The sequence below is a fragment of the Cibotium barometz genome, chromosome 46 (assembly GCF_041138505.1).
Source record: "Cibotium barometz isolate CiBa-2024 chromosome 46, ASM4113850v1, whole genome shotgun sequence".
Classification (NCBI taxonomy): domain Eukaryota; kingdom Viridiplantae; phylum Streptophyta; class Polypodiopsida; order Cyatheales; family Cibotiaceae; genus Cibotium; species Cibotium barometz.
In genome coordinates this window covers 34,214,999-34,240,556 of record NC_141091.1, presented here as the reverse complement: position 1 = coordinate 34,240,556, position 25,558 = coordinate 34,214,999, and the positions used below count along the sequence as shown (strand labels likewise).

At 47.5% G+C, this 25,558-nt stretch overlaps 1 pseudogene across 1 annotated transcript in view; it reads right to left on the bottom strand.

Moving 5' to 3' along the window:
- The window catches only part of LOC147612155 (uncharacterized), a 35,484-nt pseudogene extending 10,510 nt beyond the window's left edge, over positions 1–24,974 (bottom strand). Inside the window, exons 1-3 of the transcript XR_015263683.1 lie at positions 23,774–24,974; positions 23,217–23,532; positions 22,928–23,073 (exon numbers count right to left, since the gene is read on the bottom strand). The product of XR_015263683.1 is annotated as an uncharacterized LOC147612155 (transcript). The remainder of the gene's footprint in view (positions 1–22,927; positions 23,074–23,216; positions 23,533–23,773) is intronic.
- Positions 24,975–25,558: the final 584 nt, after the last annotated feature.

Sequence of the window (25,558 nt, the reverse complement as noted above, 5' to 3'; positions counted from 1 at the left end):
GTCCTCATCGCTAAAGGCAATGTCAAACTGTGCCACAAATGCTAACACTTTAGAAGCATCATGCTCTCCATGAAAAACATCAAACTTAACAGATTTGTCACCTGCTTTAAATTCCTTGAGCTTTTTGGAATGAGGCTCATGGTCTTCTCTTTTTCTTTTCCCCTTATCCAACGGGGCAGCCCTATCTGCATGGGCTCCATGGGCCATCATAGAAGTTTCATGAAGCACAGTGGCATGTGCTCCACGAACTTGAAAATCAGATGCATGTGACTTTCCTGCATAAGGCAATGTTTCTCCATGAGACAATTCAGTGGGCAAAGCTCTTCTAGTTGCAGACCTATCACCCCTACCATGGGATACATGTCTTGAATGCATGTGACCTTCATGCCCTCCATGAGCACTAGCATACATATATCTGTCACGCTTTGTGCCTTGTGGAGAAGATGCATGACGAGAGGTGATTGTCACCTCTTCCTTTTGCATAAAAGACCTCAACCTTTGAGATGCAGGATCTCCATGCTTCAAGCGAGGTGGATTTCTGAATTTCAGCTCTCCATCGTCCCCCTCTTTGATGTCACCTTTGCGGAGGAGGTAGGAAAGTGCCAACTCCCTTGGCTTCTTGCCCACTTCCCGTGCCATGGACTCAAAAGTCACATCAACCATTGCATCGGCTTTCCTTGCTTCAATGGCACTTTGCACATGGAGATCTTCATGCAAAAATTTTAGCTCTTGCTCTTGTGCCTGCAAAAGCTTTCTCATATGTTCCATTTCAGCCCTCATTGCATCAGGCTCTTCTTCTAGCATGATTGTCTTTCCTCGAGACAATTGACCCTTTGATTCACTATCATTTACCCTTTCAAGAGGCTTGTGCCTTCCTCGCAGATAACCACGGGAGGCACTAGATGGACCCCTCGAATTAGGCACTTCCAAAGGGTTGCCTTGGCTGTCCATTGTGTTAAGTGTGCTAGAAGCGGGGTGTCCAATACACAGGTTCATTTCCCCACTAGGACGTTTCCCCACTAGGACGAGGGAAACAACCGTGCTCTGATACCAATGAAACCGATCCCATTAAGTGGGAATACACTCCGTTGGACAGTAATAGCACAACTTAATATCACAATTTGAAATGGACAACTTAATAACAACTTGAAATTGAAATGAAATGAAATGAAATGAGATAGATGGACACCAGCACTGGGGCCGGAACGGGCTGACCCCCCCTCAATATATGATATATTTAACAAATACAGTGCTCCATGGGTTCAAAGAACCAGATGATGTCCATGTACGAATGAATACAGTACCAAACAAAAGGCTCGAAGCAGAAATTCGAAGTAGAGCGACCACTTGAGTGGTCCAATCTCTACGGTCCTGTGCCTTCACTGTACTCCGCGGAGAGCGCCCCACTGGTGTTCCAGGAGACCACGCACAAACAGGCGCTCCCGTACTAACGCCTGGCTCTCCCGATCTCAGCACCTTTGGACCGTGGTTCTCCAAGAGCTTGGACTACCTGGCACCGAACGAGTGTTGCTGTGGAGAGAGTCCCTTGTCAGATTTATCACAAAATACTTTACTTAAATCTGAAAATTCACTTACTTGAGGATGGTAGATGGAAGTCCAATACCCGAGGTATCTGTGTGTAGCTACTTGAGTGGGACACCAAGCTGTAGCCACTTAAAGAAGGACGACGCCGCCTATGGAAAGGAGGCACAACCACCCGCTGTGCAGAACACAGCCGCCTATGGCTGCAAGTGGATGAGTGGTGAAGTCACCTGAATGAGATAGAGCAGGAGCCGCCTGTATGCAGGGCACAGCTGCCACCAGTATGCAGAGCACACAACCTCTTTGCTAAGTAGGCAGCCGCCTGCTGGAGGGTGGCACACAGCCGCTGGCAAGAGTGGGCAGCAGGCTGGTAAACAGGCGCAGACACCTGCTGAGGGCACAGCCGCCTGAGAGGATGGGAAACAGCTGCCCGATGGATAGGAGGCGCCAGGCTGCTGTGCACAGCCACCTGGCTGCAGCTTGCGCAGCCGCCTACTGTGTAGTGAACAGTCTGCTGGAGGACAGGCGCAGCCTGCTGGAGTTGGCAGCCAGTCGCCTGCAGAGGAGCAGCGCAGCTGTATGGAGGTGGCAGCCTGCAGCAGTTCTGAGGTGTGTGGAGCGCACAGTCGCCTGTGAAGAACAGCCGTTAGTATACAGGACAGAAGTGGAGCGCAACAATTCTGATGGAGATGGAGGCGCTCAATCATGATTTTTGAAGGATGGCCCCTAAGTGGGTGCCCACTCTTAAGTGAGTGTGAACATATAGCCGTATAAAATGAAAGGTTAGAGTTTAAAGTATTAAACCAACATGTGCAATACACTTACCACCTGTTCACATGCAACAAAACTCGTCAGAAGACAGAGCAAACTTCACGACTCACTCGCAGGCGTCCCCGCTCAGTACGTGACACGTCAAACAGGCAAACACAAAAATACAAGTCATGCGAAAACAGTTTCAAACATGCAAAACATGAGTGCATGTGCAAATAGTATCATGGACATATCTCCCGTTCATGGAACAAGAACAAAATATCTGTCGGGCACAAAAATGGCACGACGTAAAACATAAATCTTGGTCTTCCTATGGAGTGACAGTCCCATAGGTAAGACACAGTTCGAAGCACGAGCCTCCCTATGGAGTGACAGTCCCATAGGCAAGACACGGCATGAATACTGGTTCTTCCATGGCGTGACAATCCCATGGATAGAACACAGTCCAGGTCATACACTGGTGGCACCAGTCTGGCTCCCGTCCATACGACACCTTCCTGCTAACACACGGGTGGCACCAGTCTGGCTCCCGTCCATGTCAAGCAAAAATACTGGCCTCTTCACATGAGACACCGGCCTGGCCTCAAGTGAACGAGACACAAAACTGGAGATGGACCAAATGGTCGGCTAATTGGTGACAACTTGAGAGGAGGTACTTTGTTTTTTTTCAGCAAACATGGCTTCAGGAGACCACTTCTCTGTTAGAAGTCATCTCCTGTCTATACATATACACCAGGGCCTCTGTTGTGGGTGTGCCCGTCCTTATTAGGTGTTTTCTCATTTTTCCCCACTCTCCATATTATTTCCCCATTTTTTCCATGGCTTGGGTGGCTGCCTTGTGCTGGCAGGAGGCTCCAGGTTCAGGCCGACTATCACACGTGTGGATGTGACCTTTGATAGAGGTTGGCAGTCTGGCTTATACAAGTCGTGTACCCCACTCATGTTGGCCAACTGGATGACACCAATCGTGAGGCAGTCCGGTGCCTTCAGCCCTAGCCGACTGGGTTTTTGGGGCCATATAAAATGGCCCCATAGCCCCCATGCCATTGTATCATTCATTTGGGATTCCTGTGTATATACAGAGTTCATACCTAGCCACTCTCTTGTCTGCGTTTTTTCTCCTTCTGCTCCATGTTCAGTTTGTAGCAAGCTGGCATTTGTCTTCTACAAGCTCCCGTCCAATCTGGTGTCCATCAACCAAATCAATGAACCATTCTGCTTCCGAGTAAAAGAGGCATCACACTGCTCACAAGGATCAACACCTGGTACGGTGCAAAGCCAAGTCCTGGAAACCTGCTGAAGACCACGCAAGGCCTTTTGAAACCTGTCAACCACCCCCTCTGAGTCCGGAACCACAAAGCCTGGAGTATGCACCTTCTTCTGCAAGTAATCAACTGCCACCTGCCTGGCTTTCCGAGAGGTCCCCGTGGAAAGAACATCCTCATCTACAGGAGTTTCTTTGTCGTGAATATTGCGAGACATCAGAGCATAAGTTACCTATTCAGTTTCCTCTGACTGACAAACACAAGAACCACCAACATCAGTACTGGAAAGTTCCTGCCAACTGCTGCCATCAACTAGCAAGCTATCCACCATCTGGTCCCGGAAAGCCTGCACCTGCAGCGTATCCACACTTAAGTGGCCATTACCAGACTGCCACTCATCACAATCCTGAGGACCTGGGAGAGAGAGTGCTGAAAGCTTGTAAACTCCATTCTCCACTCCGCCTTCCCAAACCACCTGGCTAGTTGCTTTGTCCCGGAGAGCAACAAAATGCTCATTAAACTCCACCCGTACGCCAGTCTTGCAAACCTGATGCACTGACAATAGATGAAAACCAAGTGACGGAACATACAATACCTGGGAGGAATACTTTCCCCCTCTACCATCGGGAACTATCTCCAACCTGCCCTCACTCTGAACTGGGATAGTGGACGTATCCCTAGTAAGAATGTGACCAAAATACGTGCAGAGATCCTGTAAATCTGAACGGAAGGGAGTCATGTGCCTGGAAGCAGCACCATGGTCTAGAATCCACTCCCGAGTATCCGTAGCGGAGAATCCTCCAACCTCCTCCTTGCCTGAAGAAAATGAAACATTGGTGTCCATCACCTCCAGGTGCACAAAAGCCAGAGTCTTCATGATTGCTGCTGAGGAATCTTCACCCTTCTCGGTCTTCCGCTTGGGACACTGCCTCCAATAGTGGCCTTTCTCGCCACAATCATTACAGGTCCTCTCTGCCTGGGAGGAATGCTTCCTAGAATACCTGCAGAGATCCCTCCTCCACTTCAGGCTGCGCCACCCCCCTTTTCCTCTTCCACAGACGGCTGGCGGCTGCACTTCAGGCTGCTGCGTTTCTGCATACCAGGCGGTGATTGTTCTTCTCAGGCTGCGCTGCCTACCACAGCAAGCGGCTGTGTGTTCATCTCCAGCAGCTGTGCTCCTACAGCCAGGCGGTTGTATACAGCAGCCAGACAGCTGCTGTACCTACAGTTGGTGGCTGCGTTGGTTCTCCAACAGGCTGCCCTCCCTTCTCCACAACAGCAAGGCGACCATATAGGCACATCATCTCTCACAAGCGGCTGTGCTCCTACATCCAGGCGGCTGTGTGCCATCCTCCAGCAAGCGGCGGCCTACTCCTCTGCGTAGCATCTTCAGCAAGGCTGCGCATCACCTCTTGCAGGCGGCTGTGTGTCCTCTCCAGCAGGCTGTGCTCTGCAGCCAGGCGGCTCCTCTTTAGATAGGCTAATCCTCCTCCTCCTCCACAGAAGGCGGCTGTGTCCTGCACAGCATGCGGCCGTGCTCCTCCGCGTGGGGTTGCACCTCCCTTCCATAGGTGGCTACAGGCGACGCTGCACCTCCTAGGTGGCTACAGCTTCAACACAGGCAGCTCCACCTCCTTCTCCTCGACAGGCTGCTGTGTCATGGTGTTTACCACTAGTAGCTGCACACAGATACTTCCGGGTATTGGTCTTCCATCTGCGAGCTACAAGTAAGTGAATTCAGATTTAAGTAAAGAACTTTTGTTGTAAATCTGATAAAAGATTCTCTCTACGGCTAACACCCGTTCGGTGCTGGGTAGTCCAAGCTTTTGGAGAACCTTGGTCCAAAGTTGCCGAGATCGGGAGAGCCGGGCGTTAGTACGGGAGCGCCTGTTTTTGCGTGGTCTTGGAACACCAGTGGGGCGCTCTCCGCGGATTGAAGGCATAGGACCGTAGAGACTGGACCACCCAAGTGGTCGCTCTACTTCGAACGTCGACTTCGAGCCTCTTGTTTGGTACTGTTTTCATTTGTATATGGACATCATCTGGTTCATTGAACCCATGGAGCATTGTATTTGTTAAATACACCCAATAATATATCATATATTGAGGCGGGGGGTCGGCCCGTTCCGGCCCCAGTGCTGGTGTCCATCTTTCAACATTTCATTTCATTTCAATTTCAAGTTGTAATTAAGTTGTCCATTTCAAATTGTGATATTAAGTTGTGCTATTACGCGTGTGGGTGTCCAACGGAGTCTATTCCCACTTGACGGGATCGGTTTCAGCATGCATGCCTTGAGCCCACCAAAAACTACAAAACCAACAAGATCTCTTTTATGTACAAAGGTAGAGAGGCTTGTATAGATGCCGGTGTGTCAGGTGACACTATACCGTTATATCTCATGTACAAATCAATAAAACAATGAAAAAGAGTGTTTGTTCGTACTTGGTTTTTATACGTGATAAAGTGGAACATGCTAATGTACATATGGATACCCTTACACATGATAGGCTGAATTTTTTAAGTGAGTTTAAGGATTGTTTTGCCGACTGTCTTCTAGATGGTATGCCTCCCATTCAACCGGAAGACAATCGTATTGAATTAGTGCTGAGAAGTTCACCACCAAATAGGCCGGCATATCGTGTGAGTGCTTGCCAGCAAGAGAAGATTATGAAATAGGTTGGGGAGCTATTAGAGAAGGGCTTAGTGCGACCAAGCTCATCACCATTTCGCTCACCCGTTATCCTCGTGCAAAAGAAGGATGGTTCATTTTGTATGTGTGTGGATTACATGGCATTAAACAAGATAACCATCAAAAATCGGTTTCCAATTCCGAGGATAGATAATATATTGGATAAATTGGATGAATCATCATGTTTTAGTTGCATTGATCTAAAAAGCGGCTATCATCAAGTGCGAGTGATGCCAGAGGATGTACATAAAATGGCTTTTCGCACTTCTTTTGGTCTCTATATGAGTACTTGGTTATGCCTTTCAGTCTCACCAATGCTCCAGCTACATTTAATCGCATGATGGACCGAATTTTCAGAAATCATAGAGCATTTACATGTGTTTTCTTTGATGATATTCTTGTGTTTTCCAAGAATGAGGAAGAACACAAGAAGCACTTGAGAGTGGTCTTTGATGACTTGAAGCAACACCAACTTATGATAAATGGCAAAAAGAGTGAATTCTTCCTTTCAGAGATTCACTATTTGGGGCATAGAGTCTCCAAAGATGGTGTGAGAATGGATCCCGCAAAGATCCAAGCCATCAAAGATTGGCCAAAACTCAAATCCATACATGAAGTACGTAGTTTTCTTGGTTTATGCTCATACTACAAGAGATTTATTTTCCATTTTACAATGATTGTTTCACCATTGCATGAATTGACCAAGAAACGTGCTATGTTCAAATGGACGAAAGCTGAAATTAATGCTTTCAATTCTCTCAAGAATGCCATTATTAATGAGCCAGTCTTGATTATACCCGATTTGCATAAGCCATTCATTGTTGAATGTGACGCATGTGGCAATTGTATTGGTGTTGTCCTAAATCAAGAGGGACCTGTAGTTGCATACGAAAGCAAGAGATTGCATGATGCCGAGCTTATACTTGACATTTATGAGAAGAAATTATTGGCCGTTGTTCATGCACTTCCAGTGTGGAAACACTACTTATTGGGAGCTGAATTTGTGGTAACCGACCATCAAAGTTCGCGATACTTTCTTACGCAAACTAAACTCTCCGAAAAGCAAATGAGGATGGCCAATTTCCTCTCAATGTTTCATTTTCAGATTTTGCACACTCTTGGCAAGAAAAATGTGGTGGCCAATGCATTATCAAGAAAGCCATGTGGCTGCAATTTCGATTGCCTCTCATTAGGACTTGTCTAGTATGCGTGAAATGTATCATTTGGATCATGATTTTGGAGATATACAGGCTGATTTGATGGCTGGTCATGGACATCCATCTTATATGGTTAAAGATGGCTATCTTATGAAGGATAATTGCCTATGCGTGGTAAAAGACTTAAGGCAAAAAGTTTTGGATGAATGTCATGAATCTCCATATGCAGGACATCGGGGAATATTTCCCACTACACAAATGATTTGAAAAATATTTCTTTTGGCCAGGCATGAGGAAAGAGAGAGAAACTTTTATTCGTGTATGTATCACCTGTCAAAAGGTAAAGTTTGATAGACAAAAGGCCCCTGGTTACTTCAGCCTTTGCCTATTCCTAACTAACCATAGGAAAGAATCACAATGGATTTCATTATGGATCTTCCTCGTAAACAATATGGTAATGATGCAATTTGGACCATTGTGGACATGTTTAGCAAGCAAGCACATTTCATACTTCTCAGGAAGACCATAAAAGTTGAGCATATGGTCAAACTCTTTATGTCATAGGTGTTTAAGCATCATGGTATGCCTAAGTTAATTGTGGGGGATAGAGATCCCAGAACAATGAGCCTCTTTTGGAGAGCTCTATTTGATAACATGGGCACCAAGCTGAATTTTTCATCGGCTTATCATCCTCAAACAGATGGACAAAGTGAAGCCGCAAATTCAATTGTATTGGATTTGCTTAAATGCTTTTTTTTTCCCGAGAAAAGATCCTTTCATTAGTTATATAAAAACGCCCGTAGGGCTACAAAAGATCCTCTCTTGCTCACAAGAAAAACAGAGCAGTGAACAAAGCAAGGCAGCCCGGGAGACTCTCCCTAGGTGCTACAAGATACAAGCATCAGTACAAAGAACTAAGGGGCTAAATCATACAATAGGAGGGGGGAAAAGCCAAACAGGTGGCCTGTAATGCCAACGGGGGGATCCCGCGTGTAGTGTATAGAAGGGGCCGCTGCGCCAGGTGGTGTGAAAGGCCTGGCGCCGCAAGATCGCCTCATCCGAGAAGGGGCGCGCTGCATATGCCCATATGCGCCAATCCGGGAGCACATCTGCAGGGTCTGGGTCAATATGCCACTTCCGAGAAGCGGCGGTCACTACCCGTATCCTCTGAAAAGTGCACTCTGCAACCAAAGGCGACTCCACCTCCACTCTCTGAAGTCTGCCCTCATCCTGAATCTCATAGTAGAGGCATCTGCCATCCTCAGTGCAAGCTCTGACAGCAATCAGGATCTCCAACTGTGTAAAGGCTCCCATCCACCGTGGGGCCACTAGCTCGATAGGCGTGAACCACTCCTCTGTGAGTGCCTCCTGAATATCATCCCTCATAATCAACCCCCCTCTGAAGTGACTCAGCCTCTCCACTTGGATCTCCTCTGGGAGACTACAGAAAGCCTGCCAGTCTCCAAAACTACGTGCTGGGCCTGCCGCCAAAGGTCCCCAGGCTAGACGAGGCCGAGAACCCAGCATATGACCCTGCTCTGTGCGAACCGCTAGGCTCCAGATGAGCGGCTGTCTGGCCCGCTCCTCAACACAAGGAGGAGGTCGCTGAGAGAGCCCCGGTCTCAGCAGCTCCCAAGCTCTCAGGATGCTCAAAGCAAACCTGTCCTCCCATCCTCTACTGAGGCCTGTCCTCCTCATCTCTATGAAGATCCATCGAATCTCTGGCGCCCAAGTGCCCCCTGCTGGGGGAGCCCGAGCCTGCAGCCGCTGTAAGAGAAGCTCTTTCCAAGGCTCAGCGCCTGGAAGCAGCCCTCGAACAATAAACTTCCCCAATAAGGCTCTACTCTGATCAACTGGATCTATAATGCCCAAGCCTCCCTGAGCCAGCGGAAGTGTAATAACTGCCCATGTAACCTTTGCCTGGGCTGGCTGACCGTCCCGCCCAGACCAAAGAAAGTTCCTGATCAGCCTCTGTACCTGGCTGATGCAAGAGCTCGAGAAGATCCAGCAAGACGTAATGTACCACATGGTCACTAACAGCACCTGATTTGCCACCACCACCCTCCCAGCCAAGGATAGTCGAGCTGTACTCCAATATAAAAGCTTCTTCCGAATGCTCAGAAGAAGCGGGGCAATCTGCCGCTCAGGTGACAAATCTAGTCCAATCTGGCATCCCAAATACCGCACTGCTGTGCCAGGAGGAATCCATCTAAAACCGGGGTCCGGGCTCCATGCCGGAGTGGGAGCACTGCTGATCCAAAAGGCCATTGTCTTGCGCCAATTGATCAATGCTCCCAAAGCTGCACTAAAAACCTGGAGCGACTGCTCTGCCCGAAGAAGATTGGCCTCTTGGCCATGCAAAAATAAGCCCGTGTCGTCAGCAAACTCAGCATCGAGCATGTCCTCCCCCCGGACTGGGAGCTGGAGTCCTCTCAAACCAACCTCCTCTGCCGTCAAATACATGCTCATAGCCTCCGCAAAGAAGAGAAAAAGAAAAGGGGCGAGGGGACACCCCTGATGGACTGATCTGGTCAGCTCAAAACTCGGCCCCCGTCCTCCTGCAATCAACACCTGGCTACGAGCTGTGGAATACAGAGCCGCCACCCCTCTAATCCAACCTGGCTCAAAGCCCAGGCGAAGCATAGTGCCCTCTTAGAAACCCCAATCGACTCTATCGTATGCCTTCTCAAAATCGAGAAGCATCACGACCAAGTCCTCACCAAGAAATCTAACTCGGGCCGTCGCCTCCCAGAAGGTGAAAATGTTGTCAAGGATACTGCGCTCCTTGACGAATCCTGTCTGAGTAGCATGAATCAACTCCCCCAGGAAGGGCTGGATCCTCAAACTCAAGGCCTTTGCTAAGACCTTGTAGACAGTATTAAGGATCGTAATAGGTCTCCAATGCCGAATGTCATCTGATACTCCCTCCCCCTTGGGGATAAGAAAGATCAGGCCTTCTGAAAAGCTCTGTGGCATCACCCCAATGTCCAAAACAGACTGAAAGCCCCTGCAGAGGGCTGGCCCCAAAAGGTCCCAATAGCGCATAAAAAAGGCAGGCATCAGTCCGTCCTCCCCTAGGCAACTATGTCGCGGCAGGACCCTCAAGGCCTCAGCAAGCTGAAAGAGGCGCACCAAGAACTGTACGCATACGATCTGTGACCCTCCTCTGCACATGGGCCCACACAGTCTGTTTGCAAGCATCCCTCAGTGACTGGCTCCGCTGAAAGCAGGTCTCTATAGAATCCAGTGGCAATGGCTCTGATCTCCCCAGGCTCAGTAGCTACCGATCCATCTAGCCTCCCAAGCTGACAGACTCCTGCTCGAGCATGGCGGGGTCCAGTAATCTCAAAAAACTCCCCAGTCACTCTATCACCAAGCTGCGTCCACTGAGAAGCCTGGCGACGATAGTAAAACTCATGTCTCTGCTCCTCTGCCTCTCTAACCTCCTGGCGTGCCTGGCTCAGCTGGGACGCCACCCACTCACATGCAGGCTGCTGCTCCTGAAGGCGCTGAAGCGAAGCAAGGCTGCGTCTCAGCCGATGCTCCCGCTCGCGAATCTCCCCCAACCGTGTCAAAGCTGCAGCGTGCAGAAAAGAGCTAAGCTCGATGAGTCCCTGGGCACATTGGCATGCTGCATCCTGGTCAGAGCACTGACTATCATGCCAGATCCTCTCAATGCCCTCAGCGAGACTAGGATCTGTAAGTACCCTCTCTGGGATCCTCAACTGCAAGCTGGGCTCCCGTGTCCTCTCCTCAAATGTCAAAATAATTGGCGCATGATCTGAAAATGAGGTGCCAGCGAGAATGCCAACGGAGCCCCCTCGCTCCCCTAACCAGTCGCCCACATAAAAGCGATCAATCCGTGATAGACTAGTCCCTCCCTACCGGCGATCCGACCGAGAGAAACTAAGACTATCCTGAGAGCGGGAGAAGGCCCCATGCTGCCATGCATCAGTGATCCTCAGTGACATGCAAAATCGCTCCCAAGCTGCAAGCTCCGTGCCGTGCACTGTAACATGACTGCCTCCCACCCTATCGGCCGGGTCCTCAAGCATGTTGAAGTCTCCCCCAACACACCAATGTGCGGCCTCTGGCAATGCATCCGTAACCTGGGTCCAAAACTCCGCTCTGGCACTAGCATGGTTGGGCGCATAGACGTTGAGCACGCCCAATAGCTCATCATGCATCCGCAGAATGACATACTGTGCTCTACCAGGCATAATGATCCCTCGATCCACAATGGCCTGCCGCCATACATCTGCAATGACCATGCATACTCCTCCCTGTCCCCCCAAAGGACCAAACCCTGCAGACCAAAAGGTGTCCCATCTACCAGGCATCACCGAACCATATCTCCGGATCTTGCTCTCACCCAAGTGGTGCTCCTGCATCATCAAAATATCAATGCTGCCACCAACCAGGCATCTCTGAAGCTCCTGCCTCAAGCAACCACGATAGCGTATAAAATGTGCTCCGCCAAGGCCCTGTACATTCCATGAGATGATCCTCATGGATGACCTGCTGAGGTGGATGCTGTCTCAGCCGTACGGCGGGCCTTCGCAAGCGGCTTGGATGGAGAGTAGTCCCCATCCGAGCGGCTGCGAATCTGCCCACCCGGTGTACTGCAAGAATCACGGATCAGTCGCCAGTGGCTGTGACCCATGGCGACTGCCTCCCGCTCAGACAGAGCAACCTCGTGTATACATACATATCCAGGGTCGCGTGCTAAGTCTGCCCCTATGCGAACGACCAAATGACAAATCCCTGAGGCGTCCACACTTCCGAGATCCAAGAAAAAATGAGCCAACTCCCATAGTCGGCCTATCACATCTGTCACCTCCAGATCGCTCACATGGTGCAACTCCCTGAGTCTTCAAGGTGCTAAGAGCGAGCTCCAGAGTCCACTCTCGGTCACATGGGCCACAGAGAGGGAAAGAGAAGGCCACCGCTGAATCAAGTGCCTCCTCCCCACGGGCCGGCGGTATCACTACATGAACTCGGATGGGTGCTGGCTCATGGGGGCCCTCTGCTCCAAAAAGCCGTGTGAATGAGTAATCAAAAGCCTCCGAGCGCTGTCTAGTGCCGAGGTGACTCAGCCGACTGCGGATAGATGATATCCATGAAGCCTGAATCGGCATGGTAAGTCTCCTCTGCGGTGCTCGATCAAGATCGGTGCTCAGAGCCCTCCTGACTGCAGGTGAACGCTAGGGGGCTGCCAGGGCCTCCCGGGGAGCTGAGGCGGCCGGGGGGGAGGAGGAGGGGGCGAGGGAGGTGGAGAAGGAGCCACTGCCGAAACCGGAGCGGGGATGGGAGGCGGCGAAGGTGGAAGCGAGGCGGTAGGGGGGGATGGAGGTGGGGGGGGTGAAGGAGGGGGTGCTGGCATCTCCTGGTCCTTAGTCGTCGCAGGGGTCTCCTCCTGGAGGGGAGCAAAGTTGTTCCTCACGGGAACCCAGTGATGCTGAGACTATGGCTGCTGCTGCAACGGTCTCTGGGCGTGCTGCGTGGCTGTCTCCCTCGACGGTGCCCCTGTCCAGGCTACCACTCCGAGGTCTCTGTGGCATGAGCAGGTGTCTCGGAGGCTGCCTGCCGAGCCGCATCTGTGGGCGGGCCATCAGGGGCCTGCTGCTACGGTGAAGGTCGGGGTCACCTGCGAGGGCAGGCCTTGGCCAGATGACCAACCTGCCTGCAAATAAAGCACTGGTTCGGGAGCCCCGAGAACTCCACTCTCTGATCAATCCATCCCCCCCCTATCCTAGGTAGCTGAATGACCTTCGGAAGGGAGGAGATGTCAGACACCAAAACTCTGACTACTGAAGGTAGCCCAGCTGCTCTAGCCACCACTGAAGCTGCTGTGGGGCAAATCTCTAGCACCGAACCCACCAATGCTCCTAGCCTAGGAAGGAGCGGAAGGTACTCCCGGCGGAGTCCAGGGAAGCAAACTGTAACATGGAAAAGGCGCTCTCCCTGCTCAGCCGCTGCTGGGTCAAAGCCATGCTGCCAAGGTCTGAAGAAAGCCCGAGCACCCCTAATGTCAAGGGGACTCATGGCTAGGACCTTGGCCACGCTCTGTCTCGAACTCGATCTGGTAATGTCCACGGCCCAGTAGCTGAACGTCCAGGATCTTGCCCACATCTGCAAGAAGACGGGCCTGGAGAAGATCCCGGATCTCCCCTCTGCTGGGGCGAGTGCCGACTATACGGCAGATGGTGGAATGTGCTTGAAGGCGTTCCACGTCTGCGGCGAGGCTCGCTTCCTCTTCCGGCGAAAGAGAAAGCCTGATGGGGGTGTCCTCAGGGGCGGGAGAGGGGGCTGCGGATGAGTCCCTCTGAGGTGGGGCGGGAGGAACCTCCATCAGAGTCTGAAGCTGTGTCGAAGGCGGAGCGGATACGGAGAACCTGCAAGAACCGAGCTGCACACGGAGGAGGGGGAAGGCGAAAGGTTTAAAAAAAAAAAGGGTGAGGGGGAAGCGAGAGCTGGCGAGGGGGGGGGGGGGGGGGCGCCCGAGGCGCTGAAGAGGAGGGGGGTGGGCGCGAAGGCGTAGAGCTACGGGAGGGGGGGCGCGAAGGCGAAGTGCAGGGGAGGGGGGGACAGCGCAAACCCGAGGGCAGGCGGAGGGGGGAAGGCGCGAGGGCGGGCAGGGTGAGGGGTGTGCAGACAGAAGCGCGAGCAGGGGGGAGAGTGGGAGCTTCAGCAAGCAGTCGACTCGAATCAGCTAGACTAAGACTTTTTTCATGTGATTTGCTTAAATGCTATGTGGAAGATAAAAAAATCTTCTTGGGAAAACTATCTACCACTTGTGGAATTTGCATACAATAAAACAATAGGAAAGGCTCCTTTTGAGATCATGTATGGTTGCCACCCATACTACGCACTTAGGATGAGATTTTTGCTGCCAATGAGTACGTAAGGGACCTTGATATTGCCTTTGCACAGGTTCGGACAGCCATTGAACATTCTCAAGCAAAGCATAAGAAGGTTGCCGACAAGCATAGAAGACAATTGGATATCAAAGAAAATGATTTGGTATAGCTGAAATTTGAGAAAGCTAGGCTTAGTAAGAGACCTAGTAACGAGGGAGCATACCCTAAGCTCTCTACCAGGTATTATGGACTCTTCAAAGTGGTCAAAAAGATAAATGGCATCTTTTGCACCCAAAAGCCCTAATTTTGGAGTCCGAATACCTGCTGAAAACCCTAATTTTAGCTGAGAGTGGAAATGGATCCATGGAAGCATGGACATGAACAATACGATGGTTGTACTAAAAGGCAAGAAGTAGAATTAAGGTAAGAGCTCATTTAAGCTCTCATTCACTTACTCAAGATCCGAATACTAGTCATTATGGTCCTGTGTCTCGGTCTTGGCACACACAATGTTTGTGTATGGATGCCAATGGAGCATAGTTGAATTTGATTAGCTATGAGGGATCGAAGAGTGAGACTGTGAAATCAAATGGAAGCTATGGAAACAATCAACCGCATCAACAACCATGTTTGCAATGCTGTTTTCATTTGCATGAATGCCTATGGACAGTTTGGCATGTGAATGCCCATGAAGCTTGTAACAGGAACCTTGATAATACAATCTATTACAAGGGGAGTTGGCCCTTTCCGGTCCTAGTGTAGTGTCCAAGTGATTTCAATTTTCGATTTTGTTAAGCTTCATTTTGTGGTACCATTTTCAACTTGTTTAATTGTGTTAATTGCTTAAGTGTAAGGCAAGATTGTGCTAAACCCCGAACAGGGGAGTCTCAGAATACTCTGTAGATACCTCTGTGTTGGAATTAGGGTTGCACGAAAGCACACAAAGCTTGAAGAAGAAGAAGCAAGAATGCACACAACACAAAGTGTATTAGATTGTGTCAATGTACAAAAGATAAGTTAGCCCTAGAAGGATGGGCATATATACAAGCCAGGGGAAAAAACCTCCTAAAGAGGGAAAAAATGCCCCGGCAGTCCTAAGTGTGTTCACACACATCATTGCCTATATATATGGCAACAAATCCCCCCTGGGAGTGATGGTGTGAACGAGAGCTGGCACTCATGTATAGGGGAGTGCCATGCCCGAAGTAGATCAATCCACAAAGGGGAGCAAGCCCAAAGCTTTGCGAAAAGCTTCTAACTTCTCACGAGGAAGCGCCTTTGTGAAAAGATCGGCGAGGTTGTCCTGTGTTGGCACATAGGCCAAGCTGATCTCTCCTGCTGAGAGTCTCTCCCTGACATAGTGATAATGCACCTCAATGTGCTTTGTGCGAGCATGAAAAACTGGGTTTCTCGCAACTGCCAATGCGCTCTAACTGTCAGTGAAGATAGAGGTGGCAGACTCCTGTCTAACACCCAAGTCAGCCATAAGCCGTCTGAGCCACACACACTCAACCGTAGCTGTGAAAGCTGCCCTGTACTCAGCTTCACAACTAGAAGTGGCCACAGTAGGTTACTTCTTGCTCAACCAAGATATGCATGAGCTACCGAGCATGAAACAAAAACCACTTGTGGACACTCTTGTGTCATAGCAACCAGCCCAATCTGAGTCCGAAAAAGCATGTAAATCTGGCGGCAACAATCCCTCCTTGGGATAAAACAACCCAAGATGTATGGTGCCACTCAAGTAGCGAAAGATGCGTTTAACTGCCTTCCAATGCTGAGACCCTGGGCTATGCATAAACCTGCTCACCTGTGAGACTGCAAAATAAATGTCCGGTCTCGTAATGCATACATAAATGAGGCAACCAACAGCTGTTTGATAGAGTGTGACATCAAAGTGATCTCCAGCATCATGAAGACTGAACTTCAAACCTGTCTCCATTGGAGTAGCAATAGGCTTGCAATCTTCAAGGCCAAATCTCCGCAACAATGTCTCAATATACTTTGTCTGACACAAAGCAATACCTCCATCACACTGCTTAAATTGTATCCCCACATAATGATGCAAATGCCCCAAATCTGACATCTCAAAAGAGGCATTCAAATCAGCCTTAAAATCAGCAATGACTCTCATTTGGTCCTGTGAGCAGCATGTCATCGACATAGAGAGCAATGATTAGATGTACATCATCCACATGTTTAACATACAAAGTGCTTTCTGTTGGACTATTCTGAAAACCATGTGCAGTCAAATATGCATGTATCTTTTCATACCAAGCTCGTGGAGCTTGCTTTAAACCATATAAAGCCTTTTTCAACCTGCACACTTTGTTTTCCTGCCTTCTTTGAACAAAACCATGAGGCTGCGATACATACACCTCCTCATGCAAATCTCCATTCAAGAACGCAGTCTTTATGTCCAACTGATGTACATTCCAACCATTATGAGCTGCCAATGCACAAATGCTACGAATGGTAGTCATACGACAAGTGGGAGCAAAGGTCTCATCAAAATCAATGCCCTTTTCTTGAGCATAACCCTTTGCAACAAGTCTAGCCTTATAGCGATCAACACTGCCATCTGGCTTTCGTTTCAATTTAAAAACCCACTTACATCCAATGGCCTTTTTACCAATAGACAAATCCCACAAAGACCATGTACCATTCTTCATTATAGCATCATATTCACTTTGCATTGCAGCCAACCAATTTTCCAAATTTTGTGCCTCATCAAATGAAAGAGGTTCTTTCTCTTCACACATACTAGACACAGCCAAAGCATAACAATCTCATGCATAAGAGGCATGCTGAAAACCTGAACGAGTACGACTAGACATAGGTGCATCAATTTTACTATCACGCAAGGTTTGCACCAGCCATTTAGGCATACCTCTAGCCTGCTCATTTTCAGCCCTATCCTCATGAATTACATCCTGTAAATCTGCATCAGAAATAGGCTGATCTATGATGTCGTTTGAAATCTACATAGGCTGAATATTTGCCTCATTAGGACTTACATTTGAATTCCCACCTGTAAAGAGAGGCAACAACGTATCAAATACATCCCGTGAGCTCACACCTGTCTCTTTGGTACATGATAACAAGGGCTGCACAACATCTTCCACAAAAACAACATCTCGACTAATCAAGATACGCTTTGACTGCGGATGATACAATCTGTAACCCTTGCTCTCAGCACTATAACCAACAAAAATGCATTTGACAGCCTTATCATCCAATTTTCTGCGTTGTTGCACAGGCACTAAAGCAAAGGCCAAGCAACCAAAGACACGCAAGTGACCAATAGAAGGCTTCCTGCCATGCCAAGCTCCGTATGGAGTAATAGACTGCAAGGCCTTAGTGGGACACCTGTTGAGTACATATGCAGCACACATGACAGCCTCAAGCCAAAACGCATGTGGCAAAGCTTGGCTCTTGACCATACATCGTGCCATCTCCATAAGTGACCTGTTTTTCCTCTCAGCAACACCATTTTGCTGAGGGGTATACGGCACTATACATTGGTGTTTTATTCCACGACTAGCCAGAAATGCATCAAACTCTTAGATATGTACTCCCCCCCTCGATCAGAACGGAGGGTGCCCACATTACAATTGGATACATTTTCAACCATAAGTAAAAACTGTTTGAAGCACAAAAACACTTCGGACTTTGCCTTCAATGGATATACCCATGCATGCCTTGAGTAATCATCAATGAAAGTCACGAAGTACAAGTGTTTACCAAATGACGGAGTTTGCATAGGCCCACATACATCACTATGTACAAGTTGCAATTTGCGAGTGGCCCGCACAGAACCATCCTTTGGAAACGCAGAACGCTGCATTTTGTCCAAAATTCAGCCTTCACAAACATGTTTCAATGGTGCCTCAAGAGGGGGCAATGAAGCAACCATATCAAATTTCTGCAAACGCAGCAAACTAGCAAAGTTCAGATGACCAAAACGAGCATGCCATAGTTTTGCATCTGAAACTGCCTTTTCATCAGAAACTGCATTTGCTGAATCTTCCACATACTTGTCATAAGAATTGAGCCTATAGAGCCCACGAAACAAGGTGCCTGATACAATAATCGTATCACCCGAAGTCAAATCATGAACAGTACATCTGTCATCCACAAATTTGACTACAAGTCCAAGTCTAGCAAGCGCAGAGACAGACAATAGATTCTTCTTTATCCCTGGCACATACAAAGCATCTGAAAGTGTGAAAGCGCTGCCATTTGCAGCAGTAAGCATAATTTTACCAATGCCCTTCACTGGGTAAGAAGCATTATTGACACATGTGACAGTATTCCCATTAGGGACAGCCTCAAGACAAGTGAACATATCACGATGCGAGGTAATGTGCTTTGTAGCACCACTGTCAAAATACCATACATTAGAGTCAACAGAAACTGCCAAACATGCATCATGTACAGATGGGTCATACTGGCAATACACGCTAAACGCCCATTCTGTATCCTGCACAACATTTGCAGAATCTGCATTTGTAGAAGCATCCGCTATTGTGGCTGCATTTGACTCTTTCTTCTTTGCCTCTTTAGCCTTTAGCTTAGGGCAATTCTTAATGACATGATCATTTGCCTTACAATAGTTGCACCTGGTCTTTTTCTTGCCTTTATCAAGAGCCTTCTCAGACTTATTGTTGCTACCTATGGAAGGAGAAGAAGTTGCAGACCTACTAATAGGAGAAGAAACAGTGGAAGGGGCTGCCTTACCACTTCTTCTCTGCTGCTGGGCAGCAATAAATGCTTGATCAACTGCACGCTGCCTGGCCCTGTTTTACCTGGACTGCGCTTCTTGCAAGAGCTTGTTGACTAAAGTATCATACTTGACAGCATCAGGTCTGTCCTCAGTAAGAAGTCTCCACGTGGAAGCAAAAGTCTGATATGTCTCAGGTAAAGCATCAAGAACAGTCTGCATAAGAGAATGATCAGGAATAATCTCACGTGCAGAAATCAACTGTTCCTTGAGATCTTTAATCTCAGCAAGAAAAACATTCATGTCATCATCTTCCTGCATAATCTTCAATTCTAGCTCTTTACGCAGGTAAGAGATTTTTGCCTCGTTACGACCTGCATACAAACCAGCTAGAATATCCCAAGCCTGTTTTGCTGTTTTAGCTGAACGAATATGTGGGGTGATGTTACGTTTGACAGAAAGTGCAATCAAGGCATGAGCCTGCGCATCTTTACCATCCCAACGAGCTTGTTCAGCAGTGGGTAAAACAGCAGCAACAGTAGAGCTGCTAGAACCTGCAACATCCTCAATAGATCCTACATCCAAAGAACCTGGACGTACATCAATACCCTGCACAATGTTCCACACTCCTTTTGCAACCAAAACATGCTGCATCATGTATGCCCAAGGTGGGTAGTTGCTGTCTCCATTCAGTTTGTCTTCAGTAGACAACATGCGAAATACATCATTGTTGTTATCAGCCATGGCCACTGACTGAAACTGATGCAAAAGCTACCTGTAATGAAGCAAAGACTGAACAGAGAACAACTCGTGCTATGTAGCACGGTCCACAATAAAATACGTATGCCTATTTTGCAGAAAACTGCACTGTCAAAATTTCTACACAAAATGACGAAAACACCTGTGCAGAACTTGAAATGCAAAAACAAAGCCCGAAACGATCTCAGATGCGATTTCTGAGAACGCAAAGCGCTCGTGAAAGCTCACCTCAATCGGAGAACGTGAGTCATAGGGTGTTGGCGGTGTAGCCCTGGGAGCCGATGCCTGCTCTGATACCAATTGTTGGAATTAGGGTTGCAGGAAAGCACACAAAGCTTGAAGAAGAAGAAGAAGCAAGAATGCACACAACACAAAGTGTATTAGATTGTGTCAATGTACAAAAGATAAGTTAGTCCTAGAAGGATGGGCGTATATACAAGCCGGGGAAAAAACCTCCTAAAGAGGGAAAAAATGCCCCGGCGGTCCTAAGTGTGTTCACACACATCACTGCCTATATATATGGCAACACTCTGCTTGGGGGGGGGGGGGGGGGGAGGGGGGGGCGCTGGCCCAACTTCATCCCCTAGTGCTATGTCACGTGCAAAGTTATCTTATGTGGTTTTAGGATGTATATGATTATGATGTCTGTGATTGGTTCATCCTCATGTTGTGATGGATGTTGAATGTATGCTGTGATTTGGGCCACTGGTTTTCTGTATTCACGTGCCCGCTTGTGACAAGCATGTCCATGTCACACTCGAGAGAGCGTGCACGTGACATCTGCTCTTGCTTAACTTGGAGCACGGGTGCAAATGATGCTCCTCCTCAATGGGCTTGGAGAGAAAAGTCTGAAACTCACTTCTATGACAGTCCTATTCCTTGGTCTCTTGTATCTGTTTTATCAAGGCTATACTCTCCTCCAATTGATCGATCTCCTGTTGGAGTGTTCGATCTCTTCTCCCTCCTTGCGAACCTCCTCCTCTTACTAATGCCTTTCCTTCATGTCTTCAAAGCTCTCCATTGGTGTTGACATCTACCGAAACTCCATATTCTACACACGTGTCCCTGCCCGCAGATGTACGTGAAGAAAAACACACACACCTTTGTGGTCAAGGACTAGGCGATGGTGTCATCCTTGCGCAATCTGGATGCCCTTATGTCTCCCAGATCTGGCCTTTGAGTGTCCACCATTGCACCCCCCTGATGCGCTTTCTTCCACCCCTATCTAGTTGCGTTTGAAGCATCGACAGGCCACCTTGCTTGCTTGCTTTGTCTGCCCTCTACTTGGTGTGTTTGGCCCTCTTTCTTGCCCTTTGGCTGAGTGCCCCTTGCACACAAAAGAGCTATCCGGTACAGAATTTACAAAATTCAGCCTTGATGAAAAAAACGCAAACTTGAGCGAAAACGTTGATAACGGTGGGGTTCTTCACGATGAATCTCCATGCCCTTATTAGAGAGAAAAAATTGCAGCCTTTCTTTTGTCAAACTTGACACTCTGATACCAATATAACATGGGTGTCATGTTTTGACGGAAGAACTTGGCTGCTCATTGGGTGCCTGGATAATATTACAATGATCTGGCACAATAGCCCTACAAACACATGAATCTGGCCATGCACTCAACCTTTGAGCTGGCCAATGGGTAGAAGCATGTACCCGTCAAACTCGGGAGAGCGTGCATGTGACAACACAAAGGCTCCAAAGAGCTTAACACTGAATGAGACACACAAGAACTCAGCTGCAAGGACTCCCAAAGCTTGAGCTTAATGTGTTGTGCTTGGTAGCACAGTACCATAGCAACCTAAGGAGGATTAGCCAGTGTCATCACTTGAGCCGTTGTGGCCCTTGGCATTAAGACATATGCACAAGACCTTAATGATGTTGTTTGGGGATGTTGCTTCTGCAGTTGTGGCTTGAGAGCAAAGAAGAATCTATTTGAAATCTTTCAGTGATTGCTGGAGTGAAGGATTAGTATTGGCAAACAGTTTCTTCAGAGGAGGAACCATAGTGTTTAGTGAAACTACTGTACTTGGCTTTCAGGGAGCTGGTGCTTGGTGAAATAACCCTAACCAAAAATGGGGAAGGGGAAGGTCATGACAAAGACACGAGGAGCTCCACATCTGTATTTACAGGTTTCTGCAAAAAGATTCTTGTCTCCAAACTAGATATTAATGGAGGAAGAGGTGCTCGTCGATAGAGAGGAATAAGTCTTCAATTCATGAATATTAATTCAGAGTTTTTGACTTCTCTCAGGGGCTTCGGAATTAGTGGCTAAGTGGGCAGAAAGAGTATGTCGACCCCGGAAATTTGACAAAGAAAACTCTCTTGTTGGACTTGGGATCTTTGGAAGAGATCTCAAGGGAAACTAAAGGAAGCGTGACTGATCAATCATCAAACTCAAACAAGGGCCTGTTGGTGCAAAAGGTATGTTTCATCTCAAGCATTAGTCCTCCCCTAGATCTCCCAGTTCTGCTTGGGGGAAAGTTGCTCTGCAGACAGATTTTATGTCATTTAGAGTGTCTTTGAGCTGTGTGAAGCACCAGCAGTTGCAACATGCAGGGCTATTAAGGGTTTCTCACTGCCTTCCTCTTTGTCTACAAGCAGATCTTATTCAGTGAAACTGAACATACAACAGGCAGGAGTCAACCAAGGAACATGAAAGGCTCCTAGAAACATGATCTTACAGGTCCATTTAAATACATTGATGGCAAGAAAATCATCAGTATCTATGCCAAATATGGGGCTTCTAACGTACATGACAAAGTCACTCCTGTAGGGGAATTAAATTTGTGGAGTCCAGGTGATACCACATACAAAATCCATATACACATGGCAACCTCCCAAATCTAACTCATAGCTGGCTTCTAACGTAAATATGCCAAATATGGGGCTTCTAACATAAATGACAAAGTCACTCCTGTAGGGGAATTAAATTTGTGGAGTCCAGGTGATACCACATACAAAATCCATATACACATGGCAACCTCCCAAATCTAACTCATAGCTGGCTTGTGGTTGCTTCTATGTTCCACAAACTACGTTGCTCTTTGCAGGTGAAAATCCTCACTCTATGCAGACATACAAGGTAAGGGTAAGATATCATGCACCATAGAGAAGTGCAAGTCTTTATATAATGTTTATTTTCTGAAGATGCACCCACCTGCAATGCCTCATCACAGCGCGCAAGAATGACTAAAGATGATCTCCATTGTGCCATGATCTGTTTCTTCTCTGAATGTATGCTTTCCATCTCAATTTCAGCTTCACTGAGAGCATCCCGGGCAACTTGTTTCTCTCTCTTTTGAGCTGCATTACATGTAGCCGTGACACTCGATCAGCTCTCAAGAAGAGAATTCTGTAGTTTAAGCCCACGTAGTTTAAGCCCACAAGAACTTGAAATGCATCCCAGCAATGTTGTGACTGAAACAACTCAAACAACACAACAATACATGCCTGTAAGCTTTGCTTGAATCAATTCTTTTTCTCCAAATGCCGCTTGGTTTCATGTTGGAGATGAGCAATGAAAAAGTCTTGATCCTTCTTATCTTTCTCTGCCTTCATTATGTCTTCTTCGATTGCATACGTTACACGCCTGCTTACAGCTATATCATTCTTGAGCTTCTCATTGTGACTCTCTATCTGCTTTAAAGCTTCTCCAAGGCTATTCAACTCTTGCTTCGACTTCTCCATTCTTTCATGTAGAGTGTTCAACTCAAAGCTTTTAGCCTTATGTTGTTTCTGATATTGAGAGAGCTCTTCATCTGCCTACAGCACACCAGAAAATTACTGAGATGGAGAAGCGTGTGCTTTGTACATGGAAGCATTCTTGTAAGATGTCAAAATCATGGGCCTAATCGGAAAATACCTGAGATGGAGAAGCATCTGCTTTGTACATGGAAGCATTCTTGTAAGATGTCAAAGTCGTGGGCCTAATCGGGTGCATGGATAAAAACACTCATAACTTACATAGCTTATGCCCAAGCTAAGAGTTCAGAGAAGGCAGCACCTTAATGTGGCCCATACTAGTGGTGGTGAGATGTTCATTGGCAGAATTCAAGCTCATCTGCAGGGTTGCCAGCGTTTTCTGGAGGCCATACATTTTCACACCAGCATCCTCTCGCTTCTTTGTGGCATTCTTGAGGACAAACTGCTTCTCGTGCAAGCGCTCTTCCAGCTCCCGCTCTCCTCTCCAGGAGCTGGTCCTTTAAGGCATGCTGGGCTTTGAAGAGAAGGGGGTTTTCACGCAGGTTAACTGCATAGTCATTTTCCTCCTTTGAAGCTTTGGCCCCATCAAACAGGAAGTTCATAGGGATGGATTGCAGGTCAGGCGCCATGGCAGGGTGTATCGGTAGGAATTTGAATCAACTCAAAAGCCTTATGCCCTATATGTTCTCTTGAGTTTCTTGGTTTTTCATCCTTGTCAACATGTCTCCTATGTGCTAGTATGTGTATCTTTGATATTCATCCCCATCTGTCATGCCTTAGAGCATGCCCTAACTTGCAACAGCATATGCTTTTGACATAAATTCCTCATCAAACATGGCCAAGTTTGCGTCGGTTTCTCCTATCCCTCCTCTGCATCAGAAGCTCGTAGACTGATGTCCTTATCAGCATGCAGTCATTTGCATCAGTGCCCTGTTGTCTGTATCAGCATGCTCTACATGCCACCATGGATTTCCCTCATGAGTTGTTGCTCTTATTCTCATGAATGAACAGAATGCCATCGTGTATTTTTCTCATGTTTATATGTTGTTGCCCCAATCTTCATCAGCATGCTCTGAATGCCATCGCATAAGCTGTTGCCCTAATCTTCATGGGCATGCCCTGAATGCCATCACATATTGTGTTTATCCTCATAAGTTGTTGCCCTAATCTTCATGGGCATGCCCTGAATGCCATCATGTATTTTGTTAATCTTCATAAGTTCTTGCCCTAATCGTGATGGGCATGCCCTGAATGCAGCCCAGATTTGGCATGCCCGTAACTATCCCTGTTTATCCCAGATGATCACAATCCTTTGCCCTAATTTGCCCTGATTTTCTCTAATTATCCTGATAACTTGCCCTAATCTATGCTTACGTCAATAAGATTAAGCCCTCGTGCATCAGGGCGAAGTCGACTGCGCAGATACTGCATTCTGAACTCGATTTGCAGCGTCAAGTTTTCTCTCCCCCGTATGTTTTCTTGCAGCGTCGTGATCTCGTATTAGTGGATAGCAAATATGCATTATTTTTCCAAAGAAACTTTTGAAAAAAATTCAGTTATTTGAGGTTATGTGCATAACCTATTTTTTAATGAGAAGGGTGTGTGTACATGCATCTCACAAAGGCTCTCTCTCTCTTTCTCTCTCTACACACACACACACACACACGTGGATCACACATGGACTGAACCATGCATTATGGAAGAATAATATGCGCATTATACAAATCTATATTTAGGCAAGCCAGTTCTCAAAGGTGCTGAGAGATTTTTAAAAGTCTCTTCAACATAAAACATACATGCATACATAGATGCATCCACACAAGCATACATGCGCATCATGCAAACATATATGTGTATAGATACATACATGCATACATAGACGTATGTATACATGCATGCATGCATGTATACATATATACGTACATGCATAAATAGATGTATATAGATACATACATGCATACATAGATGTATGTATACATGCATGCATGCATGTATACATACATACATACATACATACATACATACATACATACATACATACATACATATATATATATATATATATATATATATATATATATATATA